The sequence below is a fragment of the Temnothorax nylanderi genome, unplaced genomic scaffold (assembly GCF_030848795.1).
Source record: "Temnothorax nylanderi isolate EJ_2023f unplaced genomic scaffold, tnyl_v1.0 TNYL_tig1418_pilon, whole genome shotgun sequence".
In the NCBI taxonomy this organism is placed as follows: domain Eukaryota; kingdom Metazoa; phylum Arthropoda; class Insecta; order Hymenoptera; family Formicidae; genus Temnothorax; species Temnothorax nylanderi.
Genome location: NW_027250480.1, coordinates 1 through 10,124, shown reverse-complemented (window position 1 = coordinate 10,124; position 10,124 = coordinate 1). Strand labels below are relative to the sequence as shown.

At 35.3% G+C, this 10,124-nt stretch overlaps 1 long non-coding RNA gene and 1 pseudogene across 1 annotated transcript; one reads left to right on the top strand and one right to left on the bottom strand.

Annotated features, from left to right (window-relative positions):
- The first annotated feature begins 4,621 nt into the window (after positions 1-4,621).
- On the top strand, positions 4,622-7,545 carry LOC139787312 (uncharacterized; annotated as a pseudogene).
- LOC139787313 (uncharacterized) lies at positions 7,542-9,928 on the bottom strand. The gene is made up of 5 exons (XR_011722601.1): positions 9,741-9,928; positions 9,577-9,653; positions 9,201-9,499; positions 8,953-9,114; positions 7,542-8,865 (listed from the first exon to the last, which is right to left on the bottom strand). It is a non-coding gene; the product is annotated as an uncharacterized lncRNA (long non-coding RNA).
- Between the last annotated feature and the right edge of the window lie 196 nt (positions 9,929-10,124).

Here is a 10,124-nt window from a genome sequence, read left to right as displayed (position 1 = left end):
CCCTACTACCGCTCGAGGCTCAGCGGCCGAGCCGCCGATCGCTCACGTGACGCGTCATCTCAGGAGCGTCGCGCGTGCTATAAGCATGATGGAACTGTAATCTCCCCCGAATAATATTAAAAGTTAGTTATATAGAATATATAATTATAATTAGGACAATAGTTTCCGCGCCACCCATAGGGTACTATTGCTGACGCCTTTTTTTTCAAGTGGTTTTCCCAGTAGGCCTATTCCACTAAAAAGAAAAATAATGTGAAATTTATTAATGAACGAAAGAGCTAGCTCGCATTAATAAAGTTAATGATTTATCGTTTAAGTTTAAGGAAGAACGTTTATCGGTTTTTATGATTTCCATTTTCGAAAACGAGCATTCATATAAGAATGTGGATCCAAACATGGAAAAAAATTCGAAGACCAAAATTTTTAAGATTAGGATAACTTGAATTATTTAAAATCTTAAAAAAGTCCGCCTCTTTTTCTGGACAAGTCTTGAGGGAAAGATCATTTTGCAAATCGCAAAGTTCCTCTTGAAAGTCTAAATTTTGTTCTTTGATTCCCGCATTGAGAGGATATTCGAACAGAATCAAGTCCCTTCTAAGACTTTCGAAGTCAGTAAAATGCGTGTCGAACTGACTTATCAATGAGTCAATTAAGTGAATGTTTTTTAAAATTACAGCTTGTGCCGTATTCTTCGAAGAGAATTTGGCAAGAGAGATAGAAATGGAGAATACCTTTTTCCAAATGATTTTTAAATAAAATTAATTTTCTACGAAATGAATCAATATGACTAATTAATTGACATATTGTTTGGTTGGGCTTTTGCAGCTTTAAAAATATTTAAATGATTGGTTACATCTGTGATAAGAGCGAGTTCACAAAGAAACCGTATTTACGAAGAGAGATTTAAATTTCCTACGTTAACTATACCGCGTATCTATGCCGCGCATTCGATATGCAATTGTTTTGATTCCTTCTTGTTTTCCAACCGTTATTGTCGCTGGCGGATCACTTCGTGAAACGTGGATATAAAGTGCGTGGATATAAACTCTTATTATTCTTCGTTATTCTTATATTTCTTCGAAAAGTTATAAGGTTTGTTTTTTGTATAGTTTTTCCTTAAGTGTGCGTGCTAATGATTGTGTAATTTTTTTGTCAAACCAGTACGATGGCCAGTGAGCAAAGGTATGAACAACATTTTGATAAGAAATGGGAGGATAGTTTTTTTGCACTTATTGGCAATCACACGGTGTGTATTTTATGCAAATATAAACCTGCTGTTGTGAAAAAATTTGTCATTGAGAGACATTATGAAAAAAAACATGCAAGTGAATATTCAAAATATGACGGTCAAGAAAAATGTAATTTAATAGAGGGTTTAAAATTGATTTATCAGGAAAGTTCCAGTTCTAATGATAATTCTAATAATGCTAATTCTTCGGTAAAAGCTGTTACTGCATCATATGCTATTTCGCTTCTTATTGCCCAACATTCTAAGCCGTTTATGGAAGGTAATTTTATAAAGGAATGTCTCATCGAGGCAGTAAAATCATTCGGCAATTCATTGACGCTTGCTGAAGCTGCTAGCATTCCTTTAAGTAAAAAGTCAGTGGCAGCAAGAATTACTGATATTGCTTGTTCGATAGAAGAAAAACTAAAATTTTTGTTAGCCAGTTGTGCTTATTTTTCATTATGTTTAGATGAAAGCACCGATATTGGACATGTGAGTCAATTGAGTATTTTTGCTCGAATTGTACAAAACGATTTTTCACATGTCGAGGAGCTCTTAGATTTTGTTCCATTACATGACACAACAACAGGTCTAGATATTTTTAAAGCCGTGGAAAAAACTCTTCAAAAATTGAATACCGATTTTTTGAAATGTTCAGCCATAGTAACAGATGGCGCAAAAGCGATGGTAGGTCACAAAATTGGTTTCTTCGGTCAAATAAAGCAGCGCAATTTAAAATTCCCCCTTATTCACTGTATTATTCATCAAGAAGCATTATGTGGGAAAGCTATAAAATTGTCTGCAGCCATGAAAACTGTTACAAAAATCATCAATTCAATAAAAGGAGGCCACAAGTTTCTTTCTCATCGAAAATTTCAACACTTTCTCGAAGAACATAATGCACTTTATACAGATGTACCCCTACATTGTGAAGTCCGATGGCTCAGTGCTGCAAAATGTTTAGAAAAGTTTTTTGCGATAAGAAAAGAGATCTTCCTTTTCTTGCAAGAAATGTCTAGTGGCAAAGATAATGACATTAAATCTCTCTCCGAAGATACGGAGTTTCTTTGTGAACTCGCTCTTATCACCGATGTAACCAATCATTTAAATACTTTAAATTTAAAGCTGCAAAAGCCCGACCAAACAATATGTCAATTAGTTAGTCATATTGACTCATTTCGTAGAAAATTAATTTTATTTAAAAATCATTTAGAAAAAGATGCTCTTCATTTCTATCCCTCTTGCCAGATTCTCTTCGAAGAATACGGCACAAGCTGTAATTTTAAAAAACATATTCAGTTAATTGACTCATTAATAACTCAGTTCGACAAGCGTTTTACTGACTTCGAAAGTCTTAGAAAGGACTTAGTTTTGTTCGAAAATCCTCTCACTGCGGAAATCGAAAAACAAAATGTAGAATTTCAAGAGGAACTTTGCGATTTGCAAAATGATCTTTCCCTTAAAACTCGTCCAGAAAAAGGAGCGGACTTTTTTAAGATTTTAAACAATTCAAATTACCCTAATCTTAAAAATTTTGGTCTTCGAATTTTTTCCATGTTCGGATCCACATACTTATGTGAATGCTCGTTTTCGAAAATGAAAATGATAAAAACCGATAAACGTTCTTCCTTAAGCGATAAATCATTAACTTCATTAATGCGAGCTAGTTCTTCTAACATTCCTATAGATATCCCATCTATTGTAAAATCATGTAAACGGCCTAGAAAATCGACCAATTAGTAAATGAGAGTAAAATAAAGAGGAACAGAAATGCATTCTGCGATTGGCGCAGTAATTGCAAATAAAATGCATTCTGCGCAGTGCGCAGTAATGAGAGTAAAATAAAGAGGAACAGAAATGCATTCTGCGATTGGCGCAGTAATTGCAAATAAAATGCATTCTGCGCAGTGCGCAGTGATGAAAGTAAAATAAAGAGGAACAGAAATGCATTCTGCGATTGGCGCAGTAATTGCAAATAAAATGCATTCTGCGCAGTGCGCAGTGATGAGAGTAAAATAAAGAGGAACAGAAATGCATTCTGCGATTGGCGCAGTAGTTGCAAATAAAATGCATTCTGCGCAGTGCGCAGTGATGAGAGTAAAATAAAGAGGAACAGAAATGCATTCTGCGATAGGTGCAGTAATTGCAAATCAAATGCATTCTGCGCAGTGCGCAGTGATTACTTTATCATTCAAAGGAAAAAAAGAAAAATACATATTATCTTTTCAGTGGAGTAGGCCTACTGGGGATACCACTTTAAAAAAAACGCGTCAGCAATAGTACCCCATGGGTGGCGCGGAAACTATTGTCCTAATTATAATTATATATTCTATATAACTAACTTTTTAATATTATTCGGGGGAGATTACAGTTCCATCATGCTTATAGCACGCGCGACGCTCCTGAGATGACGCGTCACGTGAGCGATCGGCAGCTCGGCCGCTGAGCCTCGAGCGGTAGTGGGGGTATAGGAGGCGTCGCCTCGGGAATCGGCCCGAAATGTGCAACTAAATCCCGGCTCTGCATTAATTTATAACATTTAAAAGCATTCTGAACAGTTACACTTTTTAGTTACACCCTTCACACTTTCTACACCTACATGTTAGATTTCAGCATACGAGACGAAGTCACCGAAAGGTGCAACACTTTCTACACTTTCTACACTCGACGTCTTAGAATAAGCGTGCGAGATGAGCCAGCGACGGCAGTTACACTTTCGATACACTTTGAGCACTTTAGGTGCAGATTCCTTAAATTCATTTAATTTTCAACATATTATTAACGATTACAACATTGAGAACAGCCAAATGGAGTTATTCCAGGCAAAGATTTATTTAATATTTCACGTAACATTGATTTTAATGATATTCAGTTACACCTTTTTACACTTTTGTGAACTTTCTACACTTTTAGACGGCGTTTAGCCGATTTGATATTATATTCATGATTTTAATACTTTTATATTATTCCCTGTCGATTTAAGAATTTATTATTATATAATTATGCGTGCGGTATTGTTAAGCCGCGATACACTTACCTTTGATACTTACCATTATTACACCGACTCCGGTGATTAGATGAGACGATTCCATAGCGATCCCGGGTACCTGAAAGAAAGAGGAAAATATACTTACCTGGTTTCATAGGATTCGTCTGTTGTGACGTTGAGAGTCACTCGGTGCAAATCGAGTGACTTTTCGTTCGCTTGCGCGAAGTTTGCCGTGCAGCGACGTGGTTGGTTCACGCGAGCGCGAAAGCCAATTCACGCCGTTGCACTTTAGTGTAGCATCTCTCGATAAGGTGCCGAGTCCCAAGAGCGACTCGGTGTGCGAAGTGCAGATGGAATCGTACCATCTATACCCCGAGGTACGAACAGCCAGGGCGATGGCTGCTCAGCCTAAAGGCCCGGACACATAAAAATACGTAAGCATAAGACGTAAGAAGTAAGCCGTAAGCAGCAGCGCAAGGCACAGAGAAAACTTAAGGTCATACATGAGCAGTAAGACATAAGCAGTGAACACACAGTGTTGAGAAAGGCAGCCATATTAAAACGTAGGACTTAAAACATAACGTAGAAAAATTCCACAAGGATGAAATTTTTACGTTTTACGTTTTACGTCTACCAATCAATAGCGACTGAAAATTTGTTATGTTCTACGTAGCTTTCAAGGGGATCAGAGGTTATTTTTAAAAAACATTGAAAATAAGATATCGGGTAAAAATTTGTGCCCTCGTGCCACAATACTGTACATATAGTGGTTATTTGGCGGCTTTGGCGCTCACGGAACTTGGTAAGCATATCCCTTTTACGTTTAGAAATGTATTGCAAATTTTTATTTTATCACATAAATTTATGTAATACATTATTGCACCGACAGATAAACTGCAGAAGAGCAGCGTATCGTATTTCAAGAAAACGTTGGCAGACAACTTTCTATATGGTACGGATATGAACTGTCTTTGCCTATTTTGAAGTTGGCATAAGGAATCATACATATCTCAAAATCAGATAATTCAACAAAAATTCTGTTAGCGTACAAATCGCGCAATATAGAAGAATACAAAAAGCCTTTGATGACAGATCACCAAGTGTCAAAGAAGGTCGTACAGGTTAGGACACTTCTTTCAGCTCCTTGCCAGGTAAGTTTTGACAGTAATACCAATGAACGTTTGCAATATCGAATATTATAATCAATTCTATATCATTAGCAATTTTTTGCAGTTGCTTTTTAATCTGACGGTAGCTAATTTACATTATACTATAGATGTAGTGCTGCCGACTTTATAGGATTATATGTTGAATTCTACTCATGTAAATGTTAGACACAGTGCAGTATTAGCTACTGTGTAAATTCTCGAAGCCGTATACAATCACTGTAACGATACAAATTAGACATTATCGGTAAGAAAATGTAAAATTTTTATGCAGAGATCAATTTCTATTTTCTTTAAATGTGTAACAATCTAATCTCTAACATCCATTTTTATTCAGGAGCCACGGGTGTGTAGCTGATATACAGGATATACTATAAACTGTCAGAAGTAGAAAAATCGCCATGTGATGTGATCGTGAGTTGTTAGCTTAATTTATAATTTAGAATAATGGATAATTTGTATGTATAAGATTTTATGTTCTTTTTTGTAGGCAATGGATAATGAGGAAGAAATATTCATACATGCATTACTAATTCTAATGCTTGGTATATACATTGTAAAGAAACGAATATCTTTTCGTTGGGTCAATCGACAATATTGGGTACGACCAATCAGTGTGAGACGCCCTGATCAAGGAGACTTTAATCACTTACTGCAAGAGATGAAAAATGATCCGTTTATGTTTTTTCGCTACACAAGAATGTCTTTATGCATCTTTAATCAATTGCTGGAAATGATGACACCATTTTGGTAAAGAAAAGTCATCGGGCATTGATACCCGAACAACGCCTTGCTTTAACTCTAAGGTATGTATTTATTTCAGTGATAATATGTTATGTAAAGGGAGTATTAAATTAACCAACTAAATTTTTTTGTATTTTCGTTATATCAGATTCCTTGCTACAGGAGATCAAGTCCTATCAATCGCTTTAGCATATCGCATTGGGGAGTCGACGGCACGTAAAGTAATAAAGGAGACTTGTGCTGCAATTATAAGAGTATTAGCGCCCTTATATTTGCCATCTCCTACAGAAGAAGATTGGATCAAAATATGTGAAGGATTTTGGACAACTTGGAACCTACCAAACTGTTGTGGTGCAGTTGACGGGAAGCACGTACAAATACAAGCTCCGCCAAATTCTGGGAGCGTGTACTTCAACTACAAAAAAACTTTCAGTATAATATTAATGGCGGCATGTGATCACAATTATAAATTTACAGTAGTAGATGTTGGAGCATATGGCAGCAACAGTGATGGCGGAGTTTTGTCAAGATCGGAGTTTGGCAAAGCTCTACACAATGGTAATCTGAATTTACCAAAAGGTTAAGCCAATTTGCCTGGAAGTAGAATAAGGACGCCATGCTTTCTTCGTTGGAGATGAGGCATTTCAACTAACACAAAATATGATGAGGCCATATCCAGGTCGCAATTTAAATGTAAAAAAGAAAATCTTTAATTATAGATTATCACGAGCTAGGAGGGTTATAGAGAATACATTCGGGATTCTTGTCTCACGCTGGAGAATTTTAAGAAAATCTATTGCTTTACATCCTGAAATGTCGACAAGATCATATTAGCAACGATATGTCTCCACAATTTTTTAAAAACTGTGAACGATTTGAGGCCAGCAGAACACAGAATTTATTGTCCTCCCAATTTCGTCGATACTGAGCAAGAGGATGGCACTATTATTAGTGGAGCCTGGAGAAGTGAATGTTCTACAAGTAACGTAGCAGAAATTGAACGTATTAGAGCAACCAATGCTCGTCGTTCAACCACACTGGCATACAAGCAACGAGATGAAATAGCAGATTATTTGCTAACTCCTGAGGGTGAAGTTTCATGGCAATACGAGTACATTAATAGAGGTTTCAACAGTCCAGATTTCCATTGAGCCAAGAAGTTATTTTTATTCGCATTTGTTAAAAGATTAATTACTTTTATTTGCAATTTTTTATTGTATACATTTCTATGACGTTTATTTGCATTTATAGTTAATTACAACACGTTTGTTGGTACTTATTAAAGAAAAGAAATCAAATACAGTGATTTGCTCAAGAGTGACAATAATATGTGTATTCTAGAAATAGAGTTAAATATCAGCTAATATAAGATCGGTCTCCGTCATTTATTAATAAATAAATAAGGTTATTAAAATGCATTTGATTACTTTTATTTGTATTTGTTGTATACATTCCTGCCAGTACAAAAACTACAAAGTAAAATAATTTCTTGTGTTGAAGCGTTTGGCAGCAACACAGAACAAAAACATTTTCTGCTAAATAAAATGTTATTACAAAAAATATACAGGCATGTATTTTTCAGGTAAAAATGAACTAAAAGATTAATTGTACGATTAATTAAGAGTAATATAAGAATAATATAAAAGTAATATAAGAATAATATAAGATTATTTTAAAAAATATTTTATAATATCAGAAGAACAAAAGTAACACAGTAAGATCTTATATTATTATAAATAAGAAACAAAGTTATGCGGCTATAACCTAACCTAACGGTTTCCATAAGATTTCTATAATCGCTTGCTTTCGTCTCGATTTTTCGGATTCAGACATTCTTTCCAATTCCGTTGCTACTAACAAAGCAAACTTTTATCAGGTGTTAAATCATTAAGATTCCAACCCCTTTGCTGAGATGGTTCTACATTAGTCACACGCTTTTGAAGACTATCGCTCAGAGCTGCAAGTGAATGCTCTAAGTATGTGTTACTTTTGTTCTTTATTCTTGAGCGATCCATTTTATATTGAAGGGTAGCATTTGTGGTGCAGGAGATGGTGTAGAATCTCTTGATATTGATGTTGCTCCACTCATGCCAGAAAAATTAAGTGACTCACACTGAGATGATGACGAAAGCAGTGATCTGCGATCAGTTTCTGTTAATTCTTTAGTTGTGTATATTACTTTCCTAAATATTTAGATGGAGAGGAATACAATTACTAAGGTAAAAGTACCAATACCCGGACACCTAAAAGTAGGTAAATGTACCAATGCCTGGACACGTACCTATATGTGGATACCTTTAAAAAATATAAATTTATGGAAATAAACGTTTGGATACTATAGCTAAAGTATATATATATAACTAAAGTTTCAAACTACAAAAAATATTTTTATCTTTGATTTTAATTCGCGTTATACTTATAAATAATAATTAAAGGTGTCCAAATATAGATACGCGTCCAGGTATTGGTACTTCTACCTTAAATTCTGTCTTTAATTGCATGAATATATCGTCAGGCTAACAATGGTAGTACATTCTCAAGATTTGTGTTTGATACCTTTAAAGCCTGAGATGGACTTGAGGACAATGAATGCGGAAAAGAGGTCGTTTGGGTTTGTACTTAAAACTGTTTGAGGCAATGAAATGTTGCTCCTGCTTATGTTGATCCTATCAGGAAGAGAAGATGTACTTGATGCATCCATTAATTGCTTCTTGGCAGCAGACACGTTCGTATATGATCTACAAAACATTAATTAATACAGTGTAATATAAGTAAACTATGTATTATATATTATTTACCATATAGTCTATATTAATCAAACTTACTTTCTTCGTTTTATATGGCTTTCCAAAACAAGAGATTGTGGTATAATGGGAATGCAGGTCGATGATGGCACCACTACCACTTCGTGTCTCCAATTTCGCGAAGTCGTTTCTCCTTCGAAAATCGTTCACGTAAGCGTAGCCATCGATTTTGACAAGTTGAAACTACAAGGAAGTCATTATTGTTACATACACATATTAATATTATCTTGTTTATATAGAACATTAAAAAATTAATATTTTAATCTTACCTGACATATCCAAAATTTTTGAAATTTCAATCCATGAATTTTCTTTCATGTTTGTGTCTTTGTATTCCTTCAAAGATGAATTGTACAAATGCGGATAACTTCTTACCGCATCTATCAACAATTCATCAGTTCCTTTTTCAAGGCTTTCCCCTTCGACTTCGACGACTTCATGTTGTATATCGTCTTCGAATTCTTCATTATATGAACCACTACAATATTCATGTTCGTTATGTCCCATTTTGGTCTTGACAGCCGTGATCAGTCCAATGCGGATCAGCTGCCGTCAGATTAAACAGCAACTGCAATAAATTGCTAATGATAGAATTGATTATAATATTCGATATTGCCGTTCATTGGTATTACTGTCAAAACTTACCTGGCAAGGAGCTGAAAGAAGTGTCCTAACCTGTACGACCTTCTTGACACTTCAGACGCTGTTCTTCTGCAGTTTATCTGTCGGTGCAATAATGTATTACATAAATTCATGTGATAGAATAAAAATTTACAATACATTTTTAAACGTAAAAAGGATATGCTTACCAAGTTCCGTGAGTGCCAAAGCCGCCAAATAACCACTATACGTACAATACTGTGGCACGAGGGCACAAATTTTAACCGATATCTCCGCCAAATAACCACTATGCTACAGTACTGTGGCACGAGGGCACAAATTTTTACCCAATATCTTCAATGTTTCTTAAAAATAACCTCTGATTCCTTTGAAAGCTGCGTATAGAATATAACGAGTTTCTAGTCGCTCTTGATTGTTAGACGTAAAACGTAAAACATAAGAATTTAATCCTTGTGGAATTTTTCGTCGTAAGTTTCTACGTTTTAATATGGCTGCCTAATTCTCAACTGTGATTGGTCAATTTGTTTACTGCTTACGTCTTACTGCTTATGTACTTTTATGTGCCATGGCCT